We start from the raw sequence: 18,838 nt of genomic DNA on the forward strand, positions 1-18,838 counted from the left end.
TTAAATTCCAGTTTCAAAGATGATGTGTTGTTTTTGAGAAGGTCTTGTACCTCCGGATCATGCCGTTGAGCTTCCGAAAATTTTTTAAAATCCAAAAATGGAGATTTTGTTATGGAATCAATTTCGATTCTTGAAAGAGCGTCAGCAACGACGTTTTTTGAACCTTGCACATGCCTAATATCAGTAGAGTACTGAGAAATAAAATCTAAATGGCGCAATTATCGAGGTGAACATTTATGAGGGTTCTGTTTAAAAGCGTATATTAACGGTTTTTGATCCGTATAAATTATAAAATTTCTGCCCTCTAACATGTGTCGGAATTTCTTAATTGCAGAATAAATAGAAAATAATTCCCTATCGTACGCGGACCATTTCTGTTGACTTTTACTGAGTTTCATAGAGAAAAATGCTATAGGTTCCCATGTTTGTTGAGACAACTGCATAAGTGTGCCGCCGATTGCGACGTCTGAGGCATCTACCCAGATGCTTAGCTGGGCTCCGGGAATAGGGTGTCTCAAAAGGGTAGCCTGAGCAATGGCATTTTTGGCAGCAATAAAGGCTTGTTCAGCATTCTCGTTCCAATTTAATTGTGGGGATGAATCCTGAACACGAGAACGAGATTTCTTTTTATTAATATAGCCTTCTAACAATTTTATTAAAGGAGAAAGAATATGTGCTGCTTTAGGTATGAAACATCTGTAAAAGTTAAACATGCCTAAAAATCGGCGAAGCTGAGTGAGAGTGGTAGGTTGAGGAAAATCTAAAATACATTTGACTTTGTCAGGAAGAGGTTCAATTCCGTTTTCACTAAGGTGAAAACCTAAGAAATCAATAGACGTTTGACCAAAGGTGCATTTTGAAACATTTATGCAAAGTCCATATTCCTGAAGTTTGGAAAATAAAGCTTTCAAATGCCTGCAATGTTCCTCAGAATCTTTAGAGGCTATGAGCAAGTCATCGACAAAAGCGTAAACGCCTTCTAAATCCCGCGTGACTTCATCTATAAAACGTTGAAAAGTCGCAGATGCATTGCATAAGCCGAATTGCATACGGATACTTTCGAATAAACCGAATGGTGTGCATATGGCGGTTTTGTGGATGTCGGCTGGGTTAATTGGTATTTGATGGTATGCCTTAATCAGGTCGACATGACTAAAAATTTTAGTACCGTGCAATGCAGCAGTAAAATCGGCTAAACATGGAATAGGGTATTTGTCTTTTATTGTTTGAGCGTTCAATGCTCGATAATCTCCTACAGGTCTCCATTCCAGACTTCCCTTTTTTGGAACCATGTGAAGTGGGGATGCATAATTGCTGCTCGAAGGTCTCAAATGCCCCAATTGCATCATAGTTTGAAATTCTTGTTTTGCTATTTTTAAGCGATCTGGAGCTAACCGACGAGGTTTTGCAACCACAGGTGGACCTTTAGTTATGATATAATGAACGGTGTTATGTTTAACAGGTTGGTTAGGATCTGGTAATCTAGTAACTGAAGGAAATTCTTTTAAAATTTTGTGATATGGTGTATCACTAAATACAGTTTTTACTGAATAAATGCTTGCATTTTTCACGCAACCGACGGTTTTAAAATGCGTTTTTAAATCTTTGAGACATTTGTTTCTGAGATCAGGCACCAATTCAAAGAAATGGAGAAAATCTGCTCCAAGAATGGGTGTACTAACATTTGCTATAAGAAAAGTCCATGTAAACTGTCGTCTTAATTTGAAATCCAAAGAAAGTGTTTTTTGACCATAAACATGAATAGTAGAAGAATTAGCAGCGAAAAGTGTTTGTTGGGACGAATTCCGTTTTTGAGAATTATTTGCTGAAAGTAAGGACACGTCAGAGCCGGTATCGACCAAGAATGAAAGGTTTGTTCTACGGTCACGAACGAACAGGCGACTGAAACTTGAGGCAAAGAATAAGTCGCCTCTATTCTTTGCTGGTTTCGTTTCCCTGCCATGAACAAGGTTTTGTACATTTGTCATCTCTACACTTTTTCCCAAAACGTCTATGATACCAGCAAACAGAATAATCTCTCCTTTTGGAATTGCTTCTTTCCTTATTGCGATCTCCGCGATTTGGCGAGCGACCACGAGAAAGAGAAATGCGATCAATATGTTTGTTTAATTTTTCTATTTGTTTAAATAATTTATCCTCAAGAGACTGATCGACTGTGCGAGAAACGGCACAAGTCCCTGGGGTTGGATTTACTTCTAAAATTCTGTCGGCAATTTCTGCAGCTTTATCTACAGTTAAATTGGAAACCGCTGCCAAAATAGACTGAACAGTCGAAGGCAAACGTTGAAGGAATAATTCTAACATTAAGTTATCAGGAACATTTAAAGATTCTGCTCGACGTTTCATATTTCTAAGCAAATCGGAAGGTTTTCGAGAACCTAATTCTTCTCTAGATAATAATTGGCGAATTTCTTGCTGAGAAGATTCTCCTGAACGATTTATTAACTCAGTTTTAAGCTTTGCATATGGATCAATAGGGTCTGGTTTCATAAGTAAATCCCGTACTAGTGATGCGATATCTGGAGGAAGATGAGAAACTACATAATTATATTTAGTAATGGATTCTGTGATAGGTTTGGGGGTGGCAAGAGCAAAAGTACTTTCACACATAATAAACCATAAAGATGGGTCTGATCGGTTATAAACCGGAATTTGGACGGCATGAACATCAGACATTGTGCAAGGTTTTTAAGCCAAAATAAAAGCAAAAATTTTTACTAAAGAAAATGAAATTAAATGATAAGTAGTAAACAGAATTATAAAATGATCTATAATTAGTACTCATCTGTGATTCGGAGGATGAAAACCGATGTAATCCATTACTTCTGGTTTGGAGATCTTGAGTGATGGCTTGTAGTCAAAACCGAAAGTGCTTGAGAACTGTTCATACGATTTAACACAGTCCGGGTTACCATTATGGTGATTTCCTGTTATGTTTTACCACCAATCCTCGAATTCCATATCACAGACTATGTTCTTACTGCATTAATATAAATATTAACAAGACATAGTGCACAATAAAAATTAAGCTTTATTTCGGAACATCGCGCATACTCCCCGACAGCCTGCCTGTTTCGCTCTGCTCGCTACTCGTAAGAAACTTCTCCTCTAGGGTTGCCACACTTATCGGAGGGCGCAAGGCGCGCTCCTTATCGCCATCACCACACACCTTTATTCTATGCCCAGCTGCAAAATATCTTGTTCTATAACATATTTGTAAATTTAGAAGACAGATCTCTCAAAATCAGATTTATGTATGGATGCTGATAAAGATTGTAGATTTATCAGCATCCATACATAATCTGATTTGTAGCCAAGGATGATGATTTTATTGTAGCCAAGGAAAACACCTTATTCTTAAATATATATATGCCAATTAAAGTTATAACTTTAATCTTTCATAGCTCCGTAGATTTCCATTTTAATTTGATTATTTCTCCTTTCTATATTAGAAATATTAGTTACTGCTTATAATAAACCTCTTTCCAGTGCGCTATTTAAAAATTAATTCATTTTATATGATTCTTATGTAATACTCATGATACATGTACTTACACAAATCGAAACGTAATTACTGAAAAACGGGTGAGAGTTTTACACAGAGCTGCTCATATTTTTTATTTAAGAATGCATTGATGAAAAATCTAATAAATATATATTTAAAATATCATATATATTAAGAATTGCAAATATAATATTTAATAACATTAACAATGTTGTTATATAAAGGAAAATTATGATACAGCATTATTAGAACTGATGCTAGACTTGTTTCCTGTGGCGCCATCTAGTTCACCGATGGTTTATTAAACACCGTGGAAACTGTTAAGAAAAATAGGTATTTTTAGACCCCCCTCTTTTTTTCGTAATTCATTAAACTACATCACTTAAATATCTCTTTCATGCGTATTAAAATTGTTTTAAATGAATATAAAAGTGAATTTTTTTTATATTAATAACATTTTTTGAAAGAAATCAGTAGTCTTTTTATTGTTAGCATGATGATCTACTAAAGTTACCAGTATTTCTCCTTTTTTAAAGAAATTACTGGCCTTTACTTTTAATGTGTGTGAATATTTTCCTTTAAATTGTATGCAGGCAATGAAAGTGCTAAGATTGAATTTTCCGTAACAAAAATAAAAAAAAAAATCCAATGACAAACTGGCTGATTAATAAGTTTTACATCGATTTCTGTTAAAGATGAAAGATAAAATGCTAGTATATGTGATTTTCTTCTAGTTAATGCTATTAGTGTAAACCTGATATTTCAAGCTTGTTATATAATTAATTTTAATTTATAAACAATTTTCTTTTTGTAATTGGAAAGTTAATTTAACGCAGGTATGTCTTAAAATAAAACTTTATAGCAATATGTAATCTAACAGAAGTACTTGGAAAGAAAGCAACGGTAGACATCAAATTATAATCGCGCTTAAACAGCGGCCTGTTGGTCTAGGGGTATGATTCTCGCTTTGGGTGCGAGAGGTCCCGGGTTCAAATCCCGGACAGGCCCGCTTTTTTAATATATTCATGAATTTTAACAACAAATCAGTCTAATAAATGTATTATATCACCATGACATCAATATACATAAAAAAAAAAAAAAAAATCGATTTTTGCGTTTTTTTGATAATAACTGTATTAAATATTAGGGGGGACATTTTAAATACTAATAGCAAGTGCGTTTTCTAGATTTGATTCTGAGCTAAAGGCATTTCGAGTTCTAATAAAAATGAAAATTAGTGAATATTTTCGATACAATCTTCCTCTAAGTTTTCTGTCCCTTTGTATAATAGATGGTTTTTATTATATTTTGCACTTTAATTTGTACCTTTCATTTTCTGGCCTGAGGTTATTTAATTGCGCTGCATTGGTACCGAAAGAAACTGAAATCAGTTCCTGTATATGACTACTGAACACATTTTTTTTCACAATTATTTTAATTTCCTTTCATAATTTAAGTGATATTCAATAAAAGTTGTGGCTTTTAATTGTTGAATATTCTTTTATGTACATTATAAAAAATAATTAAATACGGTTAAAAAATGAGATTTTTGATTAAAAGCAAATTTCGGATTTTAATTTAAAGTATGTTAAATTTTAATTTATCTTAATTATGTATTTTTTTAAGGAAATTATTTTTTTTTAACATTTTCCAAATATAATAAAACTTTCGGATTGTGCTTATTATAAAATTTATAACAAATGATAATTAAAGTAGAAGCAATGCCAACTTAATAAGTAAACTGACCTTGGCAGAAGTAAAAATTTTTTTCCAGACTTTTGTATTACATTCTTACGTAGCACTAGTCAATGAAGTCCTCGGTAGCATAGTGGCGAGTATCCCCGCCTGTCACGCGGGAGACCGGGGTTCGATTCCCCGCCGGGGAGAGGTTATTTTAATTCTTTTGTCCTTTAATTTTTTAAATGTATATTTAATAAAAAAAATACGTTTCGAGAAGGAAAAATGATTTATACATGGTAGTTATAAATATACTTAATTTGTGATAATATCTCCTGTTAAGAAAAGAGGGTTATTTTAATTAAAAAAAAAACAAATGGCATATGTGAAAGTAATACATATTACTGCTTTTACAAAATTTACACTGTACCAAAGAACGTCTATATACATCTTTTACGTCTATGTTCTATTTTTCATTTTGTTATTTTTTTTATTCTTATACTTTATATTATCTTCTACTGTAAATTTGGTAAGGTTCTGTAAAGGGATATTTTGATAACTGAAATTGTAGAACAAGAGGAAGGAATTTAATTTTCATACTTTAGAGAATACTGTTTAATTATTAAGCAAACCATTGCAAATTGTCATACATAGTATAAAATTTAAATATGTACCGTAAACTGTAATAGCAAATTATCATACATAATATAAAATTTAAATATGTACCGTAAATTGTAATAGCAATATCTAAGCTGAGCAGTTTTAGTTTAGATCTGCATCTATTACAATGGTCACTAGTATGCTTCAAAACAAATAGGAAATGTATCACCAGATTCTCAAAATTTTTCTTTTTGTACTATGATAAAACATTATTTAATTATTATTAAATTTAAATTAAGTAGCTTTTTTTTTTTATTTTAATCAAAATCACCGCTGCTCTCATCAATTACTTACCTACATCTCCTCCCCGTAAAATTTCTCCTAAAATATACGGACGGTCTAACATTCGAGTAAATAAGATATATTACCTCCATTTCGCATTTCATTTTAAATCCTGAATTAAGTTAAAAAACATTATTTGAAAAAGTCATTTTAATTTTTGTAGACGTTTGCTCTGCATCTGTTCGTTCGGAGAGAAGGGGGAAGGAATTTGGAAGTACTAGTTTCAAACTAATGTGATAGATTTATTATAACAGAGAATTTTTTTTTTTTTTTTTTTTACATTTTTCGTGCCATTTAAGTAGAGAAGATTTTTTTTTTGGGGGGGGGGCAAGTGATAAAGACAATTCACTATATAGTCAATTTGGATGATTCTGTACCAAAACAATAAGAGGAACAAAAGGAGATAGAAATAAAAGACTTTTTTCGGCCCTAGATTTTGAGAAATTGATTACAAAATTTCATGATTTGTTTCAACAGCAGTTTTTGACAAAAAGGATTATCAATTTACACTATACCTTCAAACTCAAAATATTTAAGAAATTGCTTTACCATTTTCAATATAAGTATGAAGGCCTCCAACTACTAAAAGACATTATAATAGTCTTTTGTAAATACAAACTACATAAGAGCAAATTTTTTGAAAACAAACATTTCTGTACTTTTAAACTACATTAATATCTATTTCCAGACAAAGTACAGGTAACACCAAGCTATCGATATGAAGGAACACTAGGTAGCGTAATAATTAAACACCATGAGATCGACAATGCTCCAGATACTTGAAATTGCAAACTCCCAGAATACAACCCTTATGTAGATGAACATCACCAACATATTATAACAGTAAAGTTACAAATTATAGAAGATAGAAATTTAAGGCAATTCATGAATTTCGGCACCAAATTTCGACCCATTTTTTCACAGTTAGCAAAAATTTCTGCATACAACAATTCGAAAAATATCTAGAAGCTTTCAGAGTATTCTCTAGATGGAAAACTAACTTACCTACTACGACTTACCAGGAATGGAAAGAAGAAATGCTCAGCGACTTCAAAAGAAGAATTAAAGCACAAGTACGTAACAGCACACATAATAAAGAAGATTTAGACAAGAAAGTGAACATTTTACAGGATCTGTTTGTTCACCATTACGAAAATAGACAATGCCAGTAACAACTTTAGTATTATTTGAAAGGCTTTCTACTAACTCCATGGCGCAGTTACCTCAATCATGAAGTTAAAACTACGGCGCATGTCTTGCAAAAACATTTCACTGCAATTCATCGGAGACTTAAAATTACTACAAATAAATTTTACAACAGATTTTCTAACCTTTATGCATTGACTAAATTTCACAAAAAGCTAGTCAAATTTCGGTTCATAGCTAACGGGACCAGAAATTACATGAAAGAAATAGACTAGCGTGTCTAAATTAAAAAAGTTCTCTACTTTACTAAAAATGAACAGATGCAAGAACATATTTTCAACTGGATAATAAATAATAACGTACCTATAACAGAAACACTTCACACTTTAAAGATTTATAATATTAACTGTTACTGTTCACTTCCATGCCTATCGAATTAATTTCTACCTTTTCGTTGCCCTGCGTTGGCAACACGCTTTTGAGATTTGTCGTTCGTAGGATTCGGTCGCTAAAAGCGTTATGTTCACTTCCACGCCTATCGAATTAATTTCTACCTTTTCGTTGCCCTGCGTTGGCAACACGCTTTTGAGATTTGTCGTTCGTAGGATTCGGTCGCTAAAAGCGTAGCTGGCCTGTAACGGTTGTAATTCTTATTTTATGCTTATCTGTACTCCTGAATTATTACTAAATGTTTACGTGTGAATGTTATATTATTAAATGTATTCAGTTTGGTTGAAATAGACCGAGAGTGACTGAATTTATTAAGTATGTTTAAAGTAGAAACTGCGTCATCCATGTCGGCGCCATTCTAATACGAAGTACGTAAACATCATTTGGAGGCACGCCGAAGAGATCATATCAAGAATTCGTCAGCAGTTCAAATACAGATAAGTGATGATTTTTTAGTTCGATTTACATCTAAATTTGATTCTTGAAGTTTTATATCTATCTTGTATTGATTTTGATTTTGAACTTGAATACTTCGATTACTTATTATGGATCAAGCTACTGTCATTAGATTGCGTGGTAGGGCAAAAGCGGCCTTCACAAGGCTTCAGAATACTATTTCTTCCGATTTATCTAAAAATGAAGTAATTTTGCATCTGGAGCGCTTAGAGAGGATTTATTCAGATTTTGATAAATTTGATGCCCAGTTACCAGAAGAACAGTCAGAAATTGAAGATTTTGAATCGAAGTATTTTGGTTTGAAACTTCAGTATCAAAATTTATTAGATGTATTAAATGCGGCTAATGTGCCAAATGTTAGAGGAAATTCTAATATTAGTAACTTTAAGTTACCTAAGTTGAATATTCCTATTTTTTCGGGTAACTTTAATGACTGGATGAATTTTAAAGATTTGTTTGTTGCAACAGTGCATAATACTTCGTTATCGAATATACAGAAATTTCAGTATTTAATCGGATCACTTGCTGATGAACCAGCTTCTATAATTAAACATATTCCGTTATCAAATAATTCTTATGAAGAAGCATGGGCAAAATTGCTCGCTAGGTACGATAAAAGGAAACAAATCGTACAATCGTTAATTAAAACATTTATGGATCAAAAATGTATTTCACAGGTTGATAATGTTAATTTACGGCAATTAGCTGATACTTCCGATGAAGTTATCAGAGGTTTAAAAGCTCTTGGTGACAAAGCAACTTCTAGGGATCCATGGTTAATATTTATGTTGCTTCAAAAGGTAGATTCAGAAACTCGAAAGTTATGGGCACAGAAAACAGCGGAAGACGATTTTCCTACATTGGAATCATTTTTTGAATTTTTAAATTTAAGGTGTTCTTCTCTCGAAATTATCATAAATAAAGAAGCGGAAGCTAAAGTCGTTGATAAAAATAGTAATGTTAGTTCTAAAACGTTACAGAATTCTAAATTTAGTAATACTAAATGTTCGAAATGTAACGGACTTCATGCGTTATATAAATGCGTTAAATTTAAGAATTTGGATGTTACTGCTAGAAAGAACTTTGTACGGAAACGAGGATTGTGTTTTTTATGTTTAATTTCACATCTAATCAAAAACTGTAATTCACAGTTAAAGTGTAATTTGTGTAATTCAAAAAGACATAATAGTTTGTTGCATGAAGATATTAAAGCTAACAACGTACAGCTTTTAAAAGCGTCAAATGAAAACGAAAGCAGTCCAGAGCGAATTTCGAATGAATCATGCGAGGGTCAAGGTCAGGTAGTTGTCAATAATACGATTCAAAATTGCAACTCGGCGATTTTGCCTACAGTTCTCGCACTCGCATTTTCATCCAGTGGCGAAGCTATCGAAGTTAAATTATTGCTGGATTCCGGAAGTGAAAGTTCGTTTATTTCTGAACGAGCTGTTCGAAGATTAGGATTAAAAAGAACAAATCAAAGGTTACTTTTGCGTGGAATTGGCGGAGTGCCAGCTTCCAAAACTCGTGGTTTTGTTGATTTTAAAGTTCGGTCAAAGATAAATAATCAAGTAATTGATGTTAACGCATACATTTTGGATAGGTTAACTTTGCCATTGCTGGAACAAGTGATTAATGTAAAGCATATAGAATACATTAAATCTATTCCGTTAGCGGATCCGTGGAGAAGATGTATCGCCAGGTGATGGTAGCCCCTGAAGATCAGAATTATCAATTAATACTTTGGCGATACAATTCCAGTGATAAAATGCGCACGTACAAGTTGAAAACAGTTACTTATGGTCTTTCCTCTGCTTCATTTTTAGCAACTCGATGTCTGAAGCAGATAGCTTTAGAGTCTAAAGAGGAATCAGATGTATCTCGTATATTGCAAGAGGATATGTATATGGACGACTTATTGTCGGGTGCAAATACAGTTGATGATGCAGTATTTGTATGCAAGAAAATATCTTCAATTTTACATGCACGTGGTTTCGATTTGAGGAAGTGGAATTCAAATTCTGTAGAATTCTTAACTGAATTTAAGGAACATTGTTCATTGAATTCTGATTTTGAGATATCTTCTAATTCGAGTTCGAAAGTCTTAGGACTTTTTTGGAATTCAACTACTGATACCTTCAGTTTTAAAGCTACACTGCACATCAACGCACCTATAACAAAAAGACGCATATTAGCAGAATCTGCTCGCATTTTCGATCCTTTAGGTCTCTTATCTCCTTGCACTATATTGATTAAAATATTCTATCAAAAACTATGGTTAGTTAAAGGCGACTGGGATTCAGTTGTTCCCCAGCATATCTCAGATGATTGGTTTAAATTTCAAGAGACATTCAGTCAAATCAATAATTGTGAAATTCCGAGATGTGTCATACTTACAACGGACAGTGTTATCCAACTACATGGATTTTCTGATGCATCTTCGCAGGCTTATGCAGCAGCCATTTACTGTCGCCAAAGGTGCAATGGTACGGTTAAGGTTAATCTTTTGGTATCAAAGACTAAAGTCGCGCCTATAAAGCAAGTATCCATTCCTCGATTAGAACTCTGTGCTGCGTATTTGTTGACCAGATTAATGCGATCTTTATTGAACATTTTAAAGAAGTTTGATTTTGAAATTTCTGCGATTTGATTCCAAGGTAGTTCTGTCTTGGCTATCAGCTCATCCACGTAAGTGGAAAACTTTTGTGGCAAACAGAACATCTCAAATCATAGAAGTGATACCTATTAAACATTGGAATCATGTTCCCTCTAAACAGAATCCTGCAGACGTTGCTTCTCGTGGTATTGAACCTCAACTCCTACCAAATTGTACTTTGTGGTGGAATGGTCCACCATGGTTGCGTCAGGAAGAGGAAAAATGGCCTGAATATGAATTAAAATCTAAAGATGCTGCTGAAGTAAAGGCCGAACAAAGATCTGATCCTATTTTTATTTCTCATATACGTGAATCGAATGATTTATTAGCTAATTTGTTCGAGCATTATTCTTCGCGTTGTAAAATTGTTCGTATTCTGGCTTACTGCCAAAGATTTATTACTAATTGCAAGAAGCATCATGTTACTCAGAACATTTCACGTAGTGGCATTAACTCCAGCTGCCTTATGCCGCTAACATTTCAGAGCCAACTACGTTCTTTGTATCCATTCGTAGATAAAGATGGTCTCTTACGGGTGGGAGGACGTCTTCAAAATTCATCTTTAGCATTTAACATCAAACATCCTGTCATACTTCCTTCTCGACATAAATTTAGCGAATTCCTAGTGAAAGAACTTCATATTACTTACCTTCATGCTGGTCCTTCTTTATTATCACACTTCATCAGACAATCTTACTGGATAATTGGAGGAAAGAAACTGATACGCAGTTGTGTCAACCATTGCTTAATATGTCATCGATTTAAAGCTGCTTCAAATCCGCAATTGATGGGTGACTTACCTGAACATCGTGTGACTTTGGAACGACCTTTTTACGCATCTGGTGTGGATTACGCTGGTCCTATTACCATGAAATTTAATAAGGGTCGTGGCTCTAAAACAACGAAAGGCTATATAGCTCTGTTTGTTTGCTTGTCGACTAAAGCTGTGCATATAGAAGCAGTCAGTGACTTGACGGCAGACTCGTTTATCGCTGCACTTAGACGTTTCATTTCACGTCGCGGTGCACCACGGCACATTTACAGTGACAACGGTACCAATTTTGTGGGAGCATGCCGAAAACTACAAGAACTAAATCAGATTTGGTCTTCCTTGTATGCAACGGAATCGGTTTCCCGAGAACTAACTAAGTCATATATTAAATGGCATTTTATACCGCCTGCTTCGCCCCACTTCGGAGGAATATGGGAAGCCGGCATTCGCTCAGCGAAATTTCATCTGAGAAGAGTATTGAAAGAGACTCTTTTAACCTACGAAGAGTTGTCAACGCTACTTACCCAGATCGAGGCTATTTTGAATTCACGTCCACTTACTTACGTGAACGATACTGATATTGACTGTATTAATGTTTTAACCCCTTCTCATTTCATTACAGGTGATACTTTAACTTCCTTTCCAGAGACCCAACAAACTTTACGCACAAGGAGTTCTAGGTGGGAACTTGTACAGAATCTACGTCTGGGATTCTGGAAGCGATGGAAAAAGGAATACTTGACTTCGCTTCAGCAGAGATCCAAGTGGCAGTACAACAGGCCCAATCTAAAAATCGACACGGTGGTTCTTATCATCGAAGATGGATCTCCACCTCTAGCTTGGCCTATTGGACGGATCATCGATGTCCATCCGGGCAAGGACGGCTTAGCTGGCGTAGCCACTGTCAAAACTAAAACTGGTGTTTTCAAGAGAGGAATTAATAAACTTTCACCTTTGCCTGTGTATCAGGACTAAACCTGATAGGGTGGGAGTATGTTCACTTCCACGCCTATCGAATTAATTTCTACCTTTTCGTTGCCCTGCGTTGGCAACACGCTTTTGAGATTTGTCGTTCGTAGGATTCGGTCGCTAAAAGCGTTATGTTCACTTCCACGCCTATCGAATTAATTTTTACCTTTTCGTTGCCCTGCGTTGGCAACACGCTTTTGAGATTTGTCGTTCGTAGGATTCGGTCGCTAAAAGCGTAGCTGGCCTGTAACGGTTGTAATTCTTATTTTATGCTTATCTGTACTCCTGAATTATTACTAAATGTTTACGTGTGAATGTTTTTAAATGTATTCAGTTTGGTTGAAACAGACCGAGAGTGACTGAATTTATTAAGTATGTTTAAAGTAGAAACTGCGTCATCCATGTCGGCGCCATTCTAATACGAAGTACGTAAACAGTTACGATTTTGAGAATTTATACACAGCTCTTCCTTTACAAGAAGTCTTTGACAATCTTATTACCCTACCAGATCTATTTCCACAAGTTATTACTGTTATTTCCAAAGAAAAGTGGCAATTGTATTTAAAAAGTATTCTATTTAATTACTACATAACATTTAATAATGCTTTTTTTAATCAAATCAACGGTATCCCGATGGGGACTTGCTCGAATTCTGCGACCTGTACTTTATACCTTTTCATGAAGGAATTTCATTTCTAAAAACAATTATCTCAAGTACAACGCTCATATTACTCTAAAATTTACAGATACATGGATGATATTACTACATTCAATAACTACAATCAAATAGAATACGATCGCATTTATCCTTCATGTTTGAAACTAAATAAAACTAACTTTCGACAAGAAGATATTAATTACCTAGATTTGCAAATTATCAATTTTAAAGATATTAAAATCTACTTCCCTGCTATAAAACTCATCCATTGGCACTCCAATATTTCCATAAGAGTAATACTTAATTCTATACATACTCAACTCATTAGAATAAAAAATATTTGCAACAAATCGAATACTTACAAGAAGAAATCACTAAATTAGTCAATATTCTCTTAGAAAATAAAACACCTCGATTCAAAATTTCTATATCTTTAAAGAAAGCTTGTATTAACTACTTTTTTAAAATTTCTAATCTAAAGTGATATGATATTTAGTGCTTAAACCTTAATTGGAGGTAATAGTTGGATGACTACGATAAGAAACTTAATAATGTAAATATGTAAAAAGATCTTATATTTTTCCCTTTTAATTAATTATAATTATTATTAATAATTTTACTATTTTTATATACTATCTTTCTACTGTTTTGTAAATTTAATAGCTGGTAAATCTGGCTTTTACTAAAAAAATGGGATTTCTAAAGCGTATTGTACCTCGATTACGTGAAGACTTTTATCTTTTAAAACCTATACCATTTTCCTTTTCTGAAACTTTAAGCCAGTTCTGTTTTCGTGCTCAAAGATTTTACAGAGAGGAGCTTCTTTCTTCTTCTTTCCATTTTGGATTGATGATCACCCCTTTTCGTCGGTAATAGTTTTACAGACCACACTCAAACACAGACACCCCCGCACACAAAATATAACAGGGTAGGAGATTTTGAACACATGTTGGCATTCGACCGCGTCTAGCATGAGGGGCTTATTTAAAAACTTATAAATCTCCCTATGGATAGAGAGCTGATTCAGCTAATTATGTCTTTCATCACTAATAGGAAATTCACTGTGGCTATTGGAAAGGACATCTCCAGTTTACGCACCATGAATGCAGGCGTCCCACAGGGGTCCATTTTAGGGCCCGTCCTGTATTTATTTTATGTTCATGACTTCCCTAGGGCTCACATTGGCAGAAATCAATTTCTTGGGTGCTATGCGGACGATACGGCATTAGCCGTAAAGTCCGCAAACGCACACCATGCAATCAAAAAGTTACAGGAGCCTCTTACTGACTTATGCGTCGCCGGCGTGGTGCACGGTGTTAAGTTTAGGATTATATATCTTTAGATTGCCAATAGATGGCGGTAGTGTTTGTTTGTAAAAAGAAACTGTGATGTCGTAATGATGTATATGTATCAGTTCGTCTTTGGTGTTCGTGAATAAATGTTGTGTGGAAGAACGCTCCTCTGTTTATTACTTTAACTGCGATCCAGTCTGATTTATTAGAGATTTACACATATTTTGTTTATGGTGCCTGCAAACCGGGATTATTACGAACCAGAAAATCGACAGACTGAATATTTCGAAAATGGAGGGCGTTCTTGAACATTTGAAAAAGAAACGATCGGTTGTTAGACAATTAACTACGAAACTGATAACCAAAGTCGAATCGAATTTAGCAAATAATATTCCACTAAATGAGAAAATTGAGATAATCGAGGATTTATATGAACAGTTAATTGAGAAACTCAATGAACTGAAAAGTTTAGATTCAGAAATAGAAACGAAAGTAACTTCGGAGGAGATTGAAAATGAAGTTACTTTAAGTCAAGAATACCAGGATAAAACTGTTATATGGAGAGGAAGAATGCAACGATTTTTGAAGAAGAATTCGGAATCTTCTAGAACAGTTCATCAGAACGAAACGGCTAATGTTGCACTTCCAGTTGAAACGAAAACAGTGAAGTTGCCACGTCTGCAAATCGGAACTTATTACGGAGATTCGTGTAAATGGTTAGACTTTTGGAACCAATTCGAAAATACAATTCATAATCATAGTGGATTGAGAAAAACTGAAAAATTTGCGTACCTAAAATCCTTACTTGGAGGTAATGCTTTAGCTGCCATTTCTGGTTTCGCTTTAAGTGACCAGAATTATGATTCCGCAGTAGAAATATTGAAAGAACGTTTTGGGAGACAAGATGTTGTTATCACTTCGCATATGAATAAATTATTATCCCTTGAACCAGTGGGAAACATTTCAAATGTTAAAGCACTGCGTAAGCTGTACGATGAATGCGAAGTCAACATTTGAAGTTTAGAATCGTTAAACGTTACTTCTGGAAGTTATGGAAATATTCTCTGTCCTATCATTTTGCAGAAATTTCCAGAGGAATTAAATTTGGAATTTAATCGAAGTCGAAATATGGAAGCAGGATTTGATATTAAGGAACTTATAGAATTCTTAAAAAAGGAAGTTAACTGTCGAGAAGCTGCAAGTTTAATGAACTCTTCGAAAACGAATCAGAAACCATACTTTCGTCAAAAGGAACAACGCACGAAATTTTATCCGAATTATAAACCGAAAGTTTCGACTGCTTCAGCTTTATCAACAATGGGATACAAATGTATATTTTGTGATAAAGAAGACCATACGAAATATAAATGTACTGAGGTGAACTCTGAAGAGAAACGCAACATTTTGAAACGTACAGGAAAATGTTTTCTGTGCTTTGGATGTAAACATTTAGCTATCAACTGTAAGAACAAACAGTTTTCCTGCAAAAAGTGCCGCGGTAAAGATCATGAAAGTGTGTTTGTAAATCCCACATCAGCTGTCTCCAGTGTAAAAAATAAGGAAACCGAATCATCGGCGGAAATTGTTCAAAATTCTTCTGCCAAAACTGGATCTAATATTATGCTTCAAACGGTGTATGTTGTGGCTGAGGGCAGAAATAAGAATTGTATTGTGAGATGTCTTCTTGACGGCGGTAGCCAAATCTCTGCAATTCGAGAAGATTTATTAAGAAAATTACAATTACCAGTGAAAGGAGAAACTGTTTTAAATCTGCATACCTTCGGTGAAAAGAACGGGAAACATTGGCGTCGAAAGAAAGTTGAACTTACAATCCGGAATATTAATGACCCTGAAAAATCCATAAATCTCGAAGTCATTGAAGTACCAGTCATAACAAACGCCGATATACGGGTACAGATGTAGAAATGAAATCCAAACTCCAAGCGTTCGGCGTCACTTTGACAGACTGCGGCGGCGCCGATGGAATGAATCATATTTCCGTTTTAATCGGCGCGGACATTATGTGGAAAATAGCAAGCGAAGAAATAAGAAGGATAAACAGAAATGCCGTAGCAATGAAAACCTTGTTTGGGTGGTGTATACAAGGCAAATTTTCTTCATCAGACTTTCAAATCCATGATGCGTGTTTGAACGTAAGTGTAGAAGAGAAACTTCTAAAAAGCGTCGAATCGTTTTGGGATATTGAATCTATTGGAATTAAAAATATTTCTGACGAAGAACAAAATGAAATGGCCTTGCAAATATTTAACAACTCGATTACATAAAAGGCTGATAGATACGAAGTTAGACTTCCATGGAAAGATCAGAATGTCACTTTAAGAGACAATTTTAAGAATGCTAAAAGACGATTCTTAAATCTGATCAAACAATTTAAATCAAACTTGAACTTTTATGCGCAATATAAAGAAGTGATTGACTATCAGCTTAAGGAAGAAATCATAGAAAAGGTCGATCTTGGTACTCCATCTGGGAGACGAACTTACTACATACCTCACCGTGCTGTCATCCGTGAAGATCATAATTCTACAAAACTTCGCATTGTTTATGATGCTTCTTCAAAGGAAAAAAATCATGAATCTCTAAATGATAATTTACTACAAGGACCAAATCTTCTTCCTGAACTTTTGAAAGTTTTAATAAATTTTCGACTTCATCGAATTGCATTTACGTCAGATATTGAGAAAGCGTTTTTGAAAATTTCTGTTGCACATGAAGATCGGGATTCAATGCGAATTTGTGGATTGATGAGAATTCAAGTTTGAGCAATCCGAGAATTCAAGTTTATCGGATGTGTCGTGTAATTTTTGGAGCAAAATCAAGTCCATTTTTGCTGAGCGCTTGCATTAAGCATCATATAAAGAAATTTGAAGACATCCATCCCAGAACTGTAGAAATGTTAGAAAACTTCATGTATGTTGACGATTTTATTTGTGGATCAGATACGGAGGAGGAAGCTATACAGATATATCATGAAGCCAATGATATAATGAAAAAGGCATCAATGACTTTGACCAAATGGAATTCTAATTCGGATACTGTAAAAAACCAGTATAAATCAAGTGACAACTTCGTTAGCTTTAAATTGCCTGACTGTGATTCCCCCTCAAAGATTCTTGGACTTCAATGGGATACAATTAAGGATATCTTCTGTTTTAATGCTAAAGACGTTATTGATTTCATCCAGTCAAATGACCAAACAAAACGTTGTGTTTTAAAAGCTGCTTCAAAAATCTTCGATCCTATTGGGTTTCTTGCTCCATATGTTATTCAAGCAAAAGTTCTGTTTCAGGATTTATGGCTGAAAGGTGTTGATTGGGATGAAATTATCCCACCAGAATTGCAGAACAAGTGGAACAAATGGTATAGGCAACTATGTGATCTACCTAATATCCAGATACCTCGGTGGTGTTTTCGTGATGTTGATGAAACGCCTGAAACACTGGAACTACATTGTTTTTGTGATTCATCTCAAGTGCTTACGGAGCAGCAGTGTACGTGAAATTCCGTAGCTTAAAATATTGGGGAACAAGCTCAGTGATAGCCAAGAGCAGAGTGGCTCCCCTGAAAAAATTATCTTTACCAAGCCTCGAGCTTATGGCAGCAGTGTTAGGTGCAAGACTTGTAACTACAGTCCGTGTGCATTTTCCTCAAGCTAATATTCATTTATGGACAGATTCTCTTATTGTGCTTCATTGGATAAAAAACTCACCACGGCGATGGAAAACATTCGTACAAAATCGAGTGTCCGAAATTCAAGACAAAACATCTCCGAGTATGTGGCATCATTGTCCTGGCTCAGATAATCCAGCCGATAAAATTACACGCGGTGTTAAAGTGAGTGATCTTGTAGTAGATCAAGTATGGTGGCATGGACCTCCATGGCTTCATCAAGATGAAATAAATTGGCCTAAAGTGAACAAGCATTGTAACATAGTAGATAGTGTTGAAGAAAGAGTTGTGACTCAAGTTACTAGCAGTGTTCAACCTTTACAACCTGTGTTAAAAATAGAAAACTTTAGTGACTTAGGTAAACTTTTAAGAGTCACGTCATATGTATTTAGATTCATGAATAATTTAAAGTCACAGAATAGAGTGATTGGTCCTGTGACCAAAAATGAAGTATGTAATGCTTTGTGTTATTGGATTATCTTATCACAAGGTGAGTACTTTTTTGAAGAGTTGAATGATGTTAAATGTAAGAAACCATTGTCTAATAATTCCAAATTGTTTGGGTTAAATCCAGTAATGGATGAAAAGGGTTGTTTAAGTGTTG

At 34.5% G+C, this 18,838-nt stretch overlaps 1 non-coding gene across 1 annotated transcript; it reads left to right on the top strand.

The window, feature by feature from the left end:
- The first annotated feature begins 4,462 nt into the window (after window positions 1-4,462).
- Window positions 4,463-4,534, top strand: TRNAP-UGG (transfer RNA proline (anticodon UGG)). The gene has a single exon. It is a non-coding gene; the product is annotated as a tRNA-Pro (tRNA).
- Window positions 4,535-18,838: the final 14,304 nt, after the last annotated feature.

This window comes from Stegodyphus dumicola, chromosome 6 (assembly GCF_044657685.1).
Source record: "Stegodyphus dumicola isolate Sdum_Otavi_A_Nest chromosome 6, ASM4465768v1".
Taxonomy (NCBI): Eukaryota; Metazoa; Arthropoda; class Arachnida; order Araneae; family Eresidae; genus Stegodyphus; species Stegodyphus dumicola.